General features: G+C 35.5%; 1 long non-coding RNA gene across 1 annotated transcript; it reads left to right on the top strand.

Moving 5' to 3' along the window:
* The first annotated feature begins 9,570 nt into the window (after nucleotides 1–9,570).
* Nucleotides 9,571–10,224, top strand: LOC113286395. Its single transcript, XR_003329266.1, has 2 exons — nucleotides 9,571–9,658; nucleotides 9,899–10,224. It is a non-coding gene; the product is annotated as an uncharacterized LOC113286395 (long non-coding RNA).
* The last annotated feature ends 2,917 nt before the right edge of the window (nucleotides 10,225–13,141 follow it).

Below are 13,141 nucleotides of genomic sequence, written 5' to 3' on the forward strand. Positions count from 1 at the left end.
TCAACTGACTTGCACACCCATTCATTAGCACCAGCAACCACATACGGAGGCAACTAATGTCTCATACATTTTCTGCAGCTTCATCACCTGGAATTGTTCTCCACAGGCATTAAACCATCAATTCTTCTTTGCAATTTTAGCAACATTATTAGCACCAATTCCAGTCTCATACATTAAGACGACAGTTCTCTGCGACAGTTTCTTCTTCTTCTTCTTCTTCGTCTTCTTCTTCTTCTTCTTTTCTGCAGCAGCAGAGAAGAATTCTCTGCAGCTTTTTCTTCCTCCCCAAACTCCCGACTCCTTTCTCCTTGACCTCAGAAAGATATTTATACCCAACAACATCGATATCTTCCATCATAACTCCCAAAAATCTTTTTCTTCAAGGCGCTGATATCACGAGAAAACAAATATTATTTTCTTTCCCTGTGGACTTTCTTTACGCGTTTTCTGAGTTTGAATGATCTTGGAGAATATATTCTTTCCTCCACAGCTGGTGATATTCTCTAATCTCTTCTTAACTGCCAAATATCCTCTAAAATATTCTCCACAGCAAACCCGTGGAAACAACTCCCCTGTTTTGCTTTGATTTCCTCTCACAGCTTCTTTGGCCCATTTTACTCGACCAAATCGATTGTTCTAACCCTGTTTAGCTATAACAAGTTAATCCCAACTGATTTCCCGTGTTGAATATCTCTAAAACAGCCCAATAATTCGAAACCAAAACCATGCAGACGTGAATGGAGTTTCTCGCCGGAAGAACAAGCCGGAATCCTGTTAATCATTAAATCCATCGTTCTAGCCCAACTGGATAAAAACCAACACATACATCATCCCTGTCTAGCCCATAGGAGTAAACACAATTAATTCCAGCCATTCAATCGACCTGAAACAGCTCCAAAATTCAAACCCTAATTCTGGCAGTTTCAAAATAATTTTTCCCGCCAAAACTGTTCTTGAATTTTATTTTTCCCGCCAAAACTTGTTCTTGCTGTTTTGATCAATTCCTGATTATCCATCCAATTCTAACTGAATTAGATCATACCAGTATCATTGTTTAGCTCAATGGAAGATACCCAATGATTTTTAGTTGTTTAGTCTCAATCTAAGTCCTCCAAAATCCTAACCCTAATTTGAAACCAATTTTCCCTCCAAAATTCAAATATTTGAAATGTTTAAGATGGTGTCCCCTTAATCCAATTTGGGTGTAAATAGCAATTGGGGTGGAAATAGTAATTTTTCGGGGTTTCTCCAGGACATTTATGGTGCATTTCTTGGGTACCTCTAGTACATATTTGGGGTGCCTTTAGTAATTTTCTCCGGGTGTAAAACACTACTTTTTGAGCCCATTTCGCCGCAAGGGATTATTCTTCTAAAAATTCCTAAAAAGACATAAAATAACATAATAAGTATAGAATCGAAGACTAACAATACATATAATTGAGACATATTAGACACATAAATGTGTCTATCATTTATCATCTTTCCTTGAGCTAACAAAGCATGATTCTGTAAGCTTCTTATCTCATATCCAAAAGGGTCAAAAGTGATATAACAATGATTATCTCTGGTAAATTTAACTACTGAGAGTAGATTGTGTCTCATATCTGAAACATGTAACACATTGTCTAGTCTAAAGCTAGTCTTTTCTAGTATTGAGAATTGTACTACCAATAAGAGAAATATATAGTTGCTTACCATTGCCAATCATGACATGCTATTTACCTTTTTAGTTAGAAGTATTTTGAAGCAAAGTTATGTCTCCAGTCATATGAGTTGAGGCATTACTATCAGTAATCCACACATTATTGGAAGTAGATGGCTCATCATTAATTGTAGCAGCATTAACATGAAGACCTGTAAAAGCTTGCTGAGTAAAATTTGATTTACTAAATGCCCCAGTTGAACCACTTGCTCCAGTATCAGTATGTGCATAATGTGCTTAGTTAGAAGTATTTGCAGCTCCAGTTGGTGGTGGATGATACCTAAGAAACATCTAGTAGCCAAAAGTGACCCTTTTTCTTACATATCTGACAAAACATCTTTGAGTACTCAATGTAAGGTCTCCCATTAGAATTTGAACTTGATCCAGCATAACCATTTGAACTAGAGCCATGTTGATACTGACTATTTTTATGGTTTCTACCATTTCCATTATTATTTCTTCTGTTAGAACCATTTGACTTATTCTTGCATACATAGCAGTAGCATTTTGTTCATCATAGACATTAGTATGTTGATGTTGTATTTCACTCAAAAATTATTCATGAGATAAAAGTTTTGCTTTTAATTCACCAAAGTTGTATGGTGTTTCTATGTTGTGTGAGGATATAACAAACACGTCATATTCAGGACCCAAACCATTCATGACAAACATCATTAAGTCTCCATCATTAACCTTTTCTCCAATTGCAGCCAAAAAAATCATCAATTGGCTTGATCTTTTGAAGATATACTACAATTGAGTGTTTACCCTTTCTAATTTTATGTAATTGAGTTCTTAACATGTTCTTCATAGCAAGATACTGAGTCTAAAGCTACTATTCAAGAAATCCCATATCTCTTTTGAAGTGCCAAGACCAAGAACATCACCACTAACAATTTCAATAAATAGTGCTTTAAGACATGTGGAAACAAACCTATCTAACTTTCTCCAAGAAACCCATTCTGGATTAAGAGTTTGAACCCCATTAACAATTAACTTCTGTGGTGGTTTTACTATCTCATCATTAACATATCCAAAAAGATCAGTAGAAATTAAAACTCCCTCGAATTTTTCACGCCATAATAAGTAATTGGATCCATCTTATTTCATGAAACAAAATTAGTGATGTTTGTAAAGAGAAGATAACAAGAATTACCAGTTCCAGCTGAAGTCGACATTTATCTCTGAGTTGAAGAACAAAAAAGATTTTATTAATGGAGATTTGGAAATTGTGAATTGTTGTTGCTAGAGAGCGTTTCATGATGATGATTTTGAGTTTCTGTAGTGTTGTTGTTCTTGATGTTTTTGGTGATTCGATTTCTACGAATGTTTCGATTATTTGAGTATTTTCCAGATCTTGTAAAGACCATAAATTTTTTGAATGAAAACCTAAAATTGATTTGGAAAATTTTTTTGAATTTTTATTACCCAGTTGATGAAAGTTTTTGTAAAAATTGTTGAGCAATTTGATTAGGATCGTTATCTAGTCTGATACCATGAGAATTGATGTGTTCTCGTGATATGAAGAAAGTGTTTCAGAGAGAAGAAAAATGAAAAATATTGTATTCAATGTGTAATAAAACTTAATAAAAACAATACAAGGTTATTCAGACATATATTATGTGTCTGATTAACTATTACAATATTATTGACTTTAGTAGTCAAAGTCAATTGACTTGACTTTGGCTAACACATTATCTGACCTCCTATAAAACACTAATTCATATGAGCTCCCACGTGGCACGGTCAATGTACTCGGCCGAGATGCCGAGATACCGCCGATAATATCTGTTTCGGTGTTTCACCGAGATGCTGATATTGCCGGTATTGACCGATATTTCGTCGATATTGGTCGATATTTCACCGGTATTTACCAAAATATCGTGTCTCAGTACTCGACCGATATTCACCGAAATCCTATATTGAGTACATTGGCACGGTGAGTATGACACCCCCCCCCCCCTCAAATCAAGTGATAAAAGCTTTGAATTAGAACAATTCTAGAGAGGACAAGTGGCGTGACTCTATTGGTCGATGCATTAAAATTTGAATTACACTCCTTTTATACCATGTATTTAACTGGACGTTAGTAACACCGTTAGCGACAACGTGGGTATACTGCACTTATGTGAGTATTTACAACTAATTAATTACTTACACTTGATTTACACCAAATACTTAACTGGACGTTACTAACGACAGTTAGGTAGACAATACTTACACCGTCAAGGTCAAGACTTTTCTGATCAAACTTACGATGGCAAGTCCATAAACAAGAGATATTTTGAGTTCACAAAGAGGTTTGGTTGTGGTGTTCATCAAATCAATCACTAAAGAAGTGGTCTTTGTTCTACTAAAGGTACATGAGTTATTATTCTTTGCTAAAGTCGTAGTAACAATCCGTGATTGAGACAAAGCTTTCGGAAAAGAAAATTTTCCTTAGAGTTAGTTGCTGGTTGGGATTAGCGAAAAAGGTACACAAATTCCTCTAAAACTCTTATGTAATTTTTATTTGACATCTATGAACATAAAGTTGGGGTTTGATTAAAATTGTGATGAAGTTTTTGTTATATATTTGGTCAATGTTTGTAATGAGTTTTGTGAGATTAATGAGTAATGTAAGTCATTGGGTTTCGGTCTAGTTCGACTTTGCAGTGAATTTTAGCAAGAAAAATATGTGACAGAGTTATCTCCATCACCAGGTTAGACAACGAATATCAAGTGTTTGTAATAATTCCTAAATCATCAGTTTTTCACCAAAAGTTGTTGCTGTAATCAATAGTTCTAAATGTTGTTGCCATGGGTTGTGTGGTTTAGTTATGGTGGTTGTTCTTTGTAGATTAAGAAGGTTTCATAGCAATTAAAACAACCAAGAACATTGTTGTTAAATATAACTTCTTTGGTTAACTCATTCATTTATTTATATAGCCGGCATTGTGGAGTTTAAGCTAAGAGTTCTAAACTTTGGTTGTTTTCTTTTATCATTCTTTCTTAATTACCAGGTTAGAGAATGGTCATGCAGTAGATAGTTTAGGATGGCGTCCGTGTCCTAATATGCTTTTAGTGGTAAATCGTAACGAGAAAATATGTTATTATGGCTTTCTCTATATCTTAGTCTTCCATTATCTCTTACTATTATGTTGTGACAAATTGCAAGGAGAAAATAGTACTTTTGAACTTTAAGCTTCCTACATAAAGCTTATAGCCAACCCAAACAACCTGGTGGAAGACGATGGGCTCCCTTATTAAGAAGGGTAATTCAGAGAAGCAAGTTAAATGGTTAGATCAAAAGCACCTTATTTAGATTGTATCGCCACACTATCTTTGCACACTTGGGGAGTGAATTGAGAAGGTGAAAAATAAGGAAGAATTGATGAGAGAGTGGTGGTGAGGTTGTGGCATCTGGTGGACTTGGTGATACACTAACTCTGAATTCTAAAGTCCCTTGGAATTTTGAGAGAGGAAAATGCTACTGAATGTTAGTGCCAGAGTAAGCCTTGATATTTTCTCGATGCTTTTATTTTTTTCATTTGATAGTTTCAAGAGATAACGCATCCAAGTGAATTTTTCTTTTTATAGGGTTGGGAGCAATGATAGCAAGTCAAGTGGTCCCATAATTGATGGCGAAACACATGTGAATTGTTTTTTGTTGAAACTAGTTTTAGTTGAGTAGGTAATGGTATTGGTTTCATCATAAACTAGTTTCAGTGTATACACATCTGAAATTTAAAATTAATACTAGTACATATACTTAGAGAAAATAATAAATATATATATGTATATATATATATAAAGTTTTGTTGAAACTTACGTAACCTTATCGTATCTCTTGTCCTCGTAGCTGATGCGCTTCCTAGTAAACCTCCCGCGTCTATGTAAGTCCTCAAGTCAAGCATTTTCTGATCATATTCTTTAGGATCAGATATAAGCCGATCCATAGCCTTGTAAAGTCCTTCCTTCAAAACATACATTTCAAAACTGTCAATCTGATAGCTGGGATTTTATAGAAAAACTTTGGGTTCAGACAGAAACCAGCACAATGCAATGGATGATAAATCTTATTTTCCTATAGATGTCAAAAAGTTTCTTCAATGTTTGATCGCTGCATTTAACTCCCTTTAAGTTATTTTCCATTTTTTCCTTACATCTAGACACAACTTCATAAATATAACCATAAAAGTTTTTCTTTCAGTATCAACCATCCTGACAACCTCTACTAGTGGACCCAGTACTTGACAGAAAAAAGTAACATTCTCCCAAAATTCATTACTTGAAACTGTTGCCATCTTTTTTTGACCATCTGCTTTCCTTGCGTAGATAGACTTCATCCATTTTTCTTTAACAAACATCAGTTACAAGTCATGTTTATACTCCAAAAGAATACTCAATGTATAATATTGTGTAGCAAACCAACTGTCAGTATATCTATGCAATTCACTGTTGTTCTTTAACTCTCTAAACATTGTCAATATTGTTCCATGGTTGTAGATGTAAGAAACAAGTAGCCTGGCCCTGCCAAGAGCTTTAATTATCTATGGAATATGTTCGCTAAGGTCCTTCATGACTAGATTGATACAATGAAAAAAACATGGAGTCCAAAATAGCGTAGGGTGTTCTTTCATTAAAGCTTTGTCAGCAGCTTTAAAATTTGAACCGTCAACGGAGAAGAACTATGATGAAAGAAAACAATAACTCATTAGCTACTAATCAATAATAAAATATGTAATCAACTTATAAATGAATTAATAATTTAGGAAATAAATTTTTAACCTACTATTTTCTATTCCTACTTCGGCAATCACTCCATTGCAGAGTTTGCTTATGTATTCATCATCCTCGATTATCCATAAAGTGTCAATAGACTTCAAGAAAACAATTCTGTTTGGACAGTAAACTAAGAATTTCACAATTTGTCTTTCTTTTTTATCCTTCCAACCATCAGACATTACGGTACACCCAAACCTCCTCCAATGTTCCTTAAATGATTCATCAAACTTTTTTTCATTCAAGTTATTTTAAAAGATATTGATTCTTAGCTGACGATACGACGGCGATGGCATTGCTCTTCCATATTCTCCAATTTTGAAGATCATTTTTTTAGACGATGGGCACCAGAATGCATTGAATGGTATCCGTTCTTCAGTTTTAACATGCGCTCCAATTGCATCCCAATCTTCTAATTTCAATTTTTCTTTGGCTAGTTGGAATTCTTTGATTGATTTTTGCTTCGCCTTTTGAGGATCTGCTTTTTAATTTCAAATCAAGAGAACCTCTAACATCACTCATTTTCAGTTTCTTCTATTTGGTTTCCATAGACTCCACTGTCACCACTTCATCATCATTTTCTTCCGAAATTGTTAACATATCCTCATTATATAGTCTATCGGTTCTCTTCATGTTAGCTTGTTTCTCATTCTTTTCTTTCTTCTTGTCATTAATTTTCTTCATCATTTCAGGTGTAGCCTTAATACAACTTTTCACTTCTCCTTTTATCTGTAAAATATGATTCTTAAATCTATTTATCCCACCACTAATAACATGACCGCACCGCTTATACGTGATGTGCCTTAACTTACTATTATCATATAGCAAACAGATTCGAAAAACATTAATGATACAACTGACAACAGGAAGAATAATTGAAGACAAAGAAAAGATTGTAAGTATACATGCTAAAAATAAGGAGAATTTAAAATGCCTTAGCTTTCTTGGTAGCTTGGTTGGTCATATTCTACTGAAATTATAAAGAAACTGTCGAAGGAATAGACGTGGAAGAAGAAAAAGAAGAAAAATGGTAGAAAAGTAGATCAGAGAGAAAGAACAAAACCTTAGCTCTGATACTCTTTCTTTTTAGGGTTTTTTCACTTTATAAAGATGTTTGGAAATTGAATTTAATAATTTTACCATGTCCTGCCGAGTTACTCGTGATCCGGTAAAACTCTTGACACGGTCCGAGTCACTAATGCTCGGCGAGTAAATGTAAAATACCCTGCTCGACCAAGTTTTCAGGGATCTTAACGGCCAAAGGCCGATACCCGAGTTACTTGCGAGTAACTCGGTTGACTCGTCCAAGGCGTACTACATTTACTTATTCCCAAATCCTTGATCCAGTTGAGATCTATAAACACGCTTTTGCTTCTGGATCTTGAGGGAAGGATGTCCATTCGCACCCTGGTCTGATGGACCAACTTTTAATGGCTTCCTTATGCATCTTGAGGGAAGGATGTTCATCCGCACCCTATACGTTGTAATAATAACGCACCTTTAGGACTACCCAAGTTCGAAATTTACCACAAATTAAGTACGTTTCGTAAACCAATTATGACTCCAAAAAATGTAATAAAAGTGCTAGTTGTCTAATAAATAGATCAGGTGCAGCAGATGTGCGACACCGGAATTTTTGTTCTCCGAAGGAGAACAAGATGGAAGAAGAATATTATCTAAACTGTGTCCCATCAGATATCAACTTGAATATATTTTCGAGGTTACCAACCGACTTGGTTTTAGATTGTAAAAGAGTATGTAGAGATTGAAGAGATCTCATCCGGCTTCATGCTAATACTGTATACATATAATTCATCACTCGCCACGTGTCTGGAAAAACACACGTGGAGGAAACACAGCTTGGAGCATCGAGATATGATTCCACGCATGGATATCCAAGCAACACGTTTCATCAGTATAAAATCATCATGTGACGGATCTGATGGATGAGAATCGAGGAGAACTGAAGGAATCGGTTACTTCGAAGCACTGAAGAATACCCAAGGATTCACTTTATTCCATCTCGAGAAGGATCCAAGATCAACGGTGAGGGTTAGTCCAACTGACAAGGATGTGACAGAGGCAGCAGACAACTGTCTGGCGCGTGCAGATGACCCAACCACCCGCATTAAACACCCTAGATTAGCATACGTGTCGACCAACCTGTAGAGGATGAAGAGGAGATTCATCGTCACCAAGCATAAATTGTTGGGGCATCGCGGAAGACGAAGATACCAGCGGGATCGGCACAAAGAATAAGAAAGATAAGATAACAGCTGATCTCAAAAGTGGATCCCACGTAGTAAACCTATAAATACCCCTCTCCACTAAGAGAGAGGGGGTCGACCAATTTTTAGCAATTAGAGAAGAACATAGGAAGAGTAAGTTTGATTCCCATTTCCCCGTAGCGTCGATGCTCACTTAAAGTCATTCGGCTATCTTTGTAATCCCTCAATACATAGTGAAACACCAACCCGTGGATGTAGGCCTTAGTGATGAACCACGTAAATCATTGTCTCATTTACATTCAGCATTTTACATTATGTCTTTATGTTTATGCTTCGATTCTTTATTTATCATGTTATATGATTAGCAATGTTGATACCATATGACTAGACAAGGACGAGCCCGAAGGCTCTGAGTCGATGAGCCATCGTACCCTCGTAGCTTTATGCATATCGTGATCAGTTTTATAATGAATGATTGTATGCGAACATTTTTGTGAACATTTGGATGCCATCGTGATTTATGTGTTCACAATCTGGCGCTAGAAACAGGGACTCTGTCCCGGTAAAATATTTATCTTATCCTATGATTTTACGCACTTTTCTATTCCAAGCACCGTTCTATGAAAATAACAGCGCTTGAAACAGTTTCAGCATTCATCGTCTCTTTCAACTAAAAAATATGTGGATAGATTTATGTCCATTTTCAGTAGATCTACGTTTTCGGACTATTTTCAAGTTTTTATCTTTGAAAATCAAAATCTCTAGATAGATCTATGTCATTTTTTCAGTAGATCTGCGTCTTATTCAAGGCATGGCATGCTTCGTCAAGTGGAGATAAGGAACCTGAATTTGGTATTGGTATTGCCATGATTGTTTGTTGTATTCTCCCACCGATACAAATAGTAAACAATGGAGATGGTTTCATATGCACTGACGACAATACTGGGAATATAGAAATTTGCAGGTAAAATATGTTTTACCTTTTTGGAGGTCTAAGTCCAGTTTTTTTTTTTTTTGTAAACAGAGTCGAGCTCCTCTTTCCTTCATTAGTTTTTAGTTTGTGAAAAAGGTGTATTCGGTTGAAACCCTGAAAAGGTCTTTTTTGGAACAAATTACATATCAATGGATACTGTTGATTAAGTACCTGCCTGTGTTTCTGGTCTTTCTGTGGATGCTTATTTATTTTGTCATATGTTTTTGGCAGCAAGTTGATTTACCTAGGCGAGACTGGGGACAAGGCAATTATTCGTGAATTTTTCGAATTTGGCGTTGTTTCCTGGTTGGATCCTGTGAGTGTTGCTTACTGCGGTGGTCACTTTGTGGAAACCTTGTCGAGCCTCCAGTTTGGAAAGTACTAAGCATGATGTGCTCGTATTCGTATCATCTTTATGTGTATATATTCCATTATGTGTTATGTTATGTTAGGAAAAAAATCAAATTCTCAGCATGATAAGCTCAACACAGACTTTACTTTTTACTTAAAGAGTTGTTTATGAAATTATCATATCCGAGTAGTTTTGACTTGGTACATTCTTTATGATGCCCCCATTATTATTATTTTATTTATTTATTTTACTTTATTTTTTATTTATTTATTTATTTTAAAAGTATTACATTAACGAGTATTACATGAAATCAGTTGGAAGCCTAACAAACTATTATTACTATTTATTTATGGTGACTTCCATTATTGGTGCGTGATTCAGGAGTTCCTTTATCGAACTTCCATTGTGCAATTTGGTTTAGTCATTTACTTGGGTGTTAACGCAATAATTCATCTAGTACAATGCAATGATCATGAGATGCTACCTATTGTAGATTCCAAGTTTAAGTGTTGTGAAGGAATATTCATTGGCAATTTTAACCTAGGATTGCTAGTATGCTACTGTAGTTTTGTAATATACAGTAGCATGTGGGAGAACAAGAACAAAGGTGCCAAACCCCAAATAACGACTTTCCTAAACATTTTGTTCATTTTGGTTTTGCATTCATCCACGTTTTATGTTAGTAACTGCATAACTGGGAATGAACTTTGTTAATCCTCCTAAGCCATATTGCAGGAGGTTGTTACTATCTTCTTATAGGTATCATAAGACTTGTGTTTTTTTTTTTCTGTGCATGATCCGTAGTTGGAATGGCTCTTTAAGCTATTTATCCACTTGAAAATATGCATGAAGATAGCAACACAGATGAGCTTATTGAGCAACCAAAGAAGGCTATGGACGTTAGACCAATGTAACACAAATGGTCGAGAAAATTTCACCGTCACCTTCACATTGTGGTTGCAGTTTCCGCTGAAAGCAATTTTAGCTACCCGCCGAGATCTCTGAGAAAATCAAGCATTGGCATCTTCCCTTATCATGACATAAGTAAGCACTAAGCAGTGCTTCTCATGACGTCTCTCTTATGGAGTTCATGCTCAACTGGAACAGTGGTCTTTGAACCACCTTGAAGATCAGATTTCGAAGTTTTTCGGTGTGTTTTATCTTCTTGAGTTTGTTCAGTCTTATGCTTTTGTCGAAAAATTATAAAATGTAAATTACCTTTTTGGTTGATTTCTATGTATATACGAAGGTTTCCGCGTATTTCAATAAATTAATTAAATAAAAAGTTAGCTGTTTCTTCTTACTGTATCCGCCCAAAATCGCACTACGAGGCGCTTTCCCTATCAACTAGATGTTTTTACGCTTACCCATACCCATGTCAAAAAAAACACCTCAAAAAACTAAAGACCAGATCAGAAATAGAAAACCATCTTTATCTAAGTCACTAATCTACAGATAAAAACAACAGTATCGAAAACTACCATAGTGGTTCACTACAAGTTTATTTCAGCACTAACAATGGCAGGTATAAGTTCAGGACAAACCGGAGCAAGGACCTTCAAAGCCGGAGTAAGTAGAATAGAGGGCACATGGGGATGATAGAGGCAGTGAAATGGCAGAAGTAAAGGAAAATGAGAACCTGCAATGTTAACATGGAAGACACAAAGTTGGGGAATGGATCTTAAAGCGGAGAAAACCAGGAAAAGTCAAACTGAAATCTTCACTACTGCGCAGTACTCTACGGAGCAGCTCACCATGCTGCTTGGTTAATTTTACGCAATCAATCATTTCCAAGAAAGAAACAAACAAACCCCAAAATTTTGAGAAGAATCGCAAAGCAAACTCATCCTCCAAATAAACTGAAATTCCTTAGGAATGACCTTTATCTTATCCAATATCAAATAAAGATCTTTACTGCATAAATCCACAAACTAATATAGACAAAACATAGTTTGGACTGGGAACTCTATCAATAATCAAGAAAAGGTTCGTGATAAACCAAAACAAAATAAAATAAACTAAAACATGGAAACTAGGGAGTTTTAACAGAGACTATGTTTTACAAAGGAAGATAAAACAATTTCTTCATTTATGTTCTTATCCTACATATTTCATCGAGTTTCTTGTATTTGGTCTTTTTGAGGACAATGTACTCCTTAATCAAACATAGAAGAGGACATATCTTCTCTATTCATTGGGTTCCTCTAGAATGTTTGACCTCGAGCACAATAATAAATATGAACATCTTCAATTCAGTTACAAGTACCTTCTTTATTTCTTAAAACTTTATGTTGGTTTTATTTTGCTAGTACCTCATACCGCTTCTTGAGACTACCCTGTAGTGTAAGAATAATGTTAAACAAAACAAACTACTAAATATTTGCATGGTGAACAGGGAAAACATGGTTTTCTACGTAATAAATTTACATATTAAATCGAAATATCCACTTACATGCTTTTCGAAGTGAACAGGAAGCATCCCAGGGGCCAGAGTGTCTATCCAACTTCCGAATGTCTCTTGAGAAGTTTTGCTACCCTGTATGATTTTATTGTATCAAAAATATTAGTACTTTCAGTAAATCTAAACTTTACAAACATTAAAACCAAATGCAGTGCTGCGTTTTGAATGTGATTGATTTTACTTAATTACAGTATTGGTTGTGAACAATTGTATCTGTTGACTTCGTTGTGCAGAAATCCTGCTGAGTTGGGGTGTTATTATTTGGATCGACCGCAGGTGGTCTGTTGAGGTTATCCCAAGTAAATCACTTTGGAAGAATCAATTACCAGGGCAGTTGCATTATCCCCAACTTGCAAATGCATCTCAACCATCTGGAACTTACCTTGAGATTGCGTTATGACACAGCATTACCATCATAATACAACCTAAGATGTTGAGATAGTTTAATCTATCACATTCCTAAAGGTTCAGTTGGGTGCATGCAAAGCCAAATTTTGGAAGGCATGAATGTATCATGGAATGCAAACATACCTAAGTCAACAAACTTACATTGCTTTGAACAATAATGTTACCTATTCAAGAATGCAATTTGATAACTGATGTTTGATGTCTCTAAGAAATTACCTCTCTTATGGTTCATGATAACGTCTAGTATGGTTCC

Source organism: Papaver somniferum, chromosome 6 (assembly GCF_003573695.1).
Source record: "Papaver somniferum cultivar HN1 chromosome 6, ASM357369v1, whole genome shotgun sequence".
Lineage (NCBI taxonomy): Eukaryota > Viridiplantae > Streptophyta > Magnoliopsida > Ranunculales > Papaveraceae > Papaver > Papaver somniferum.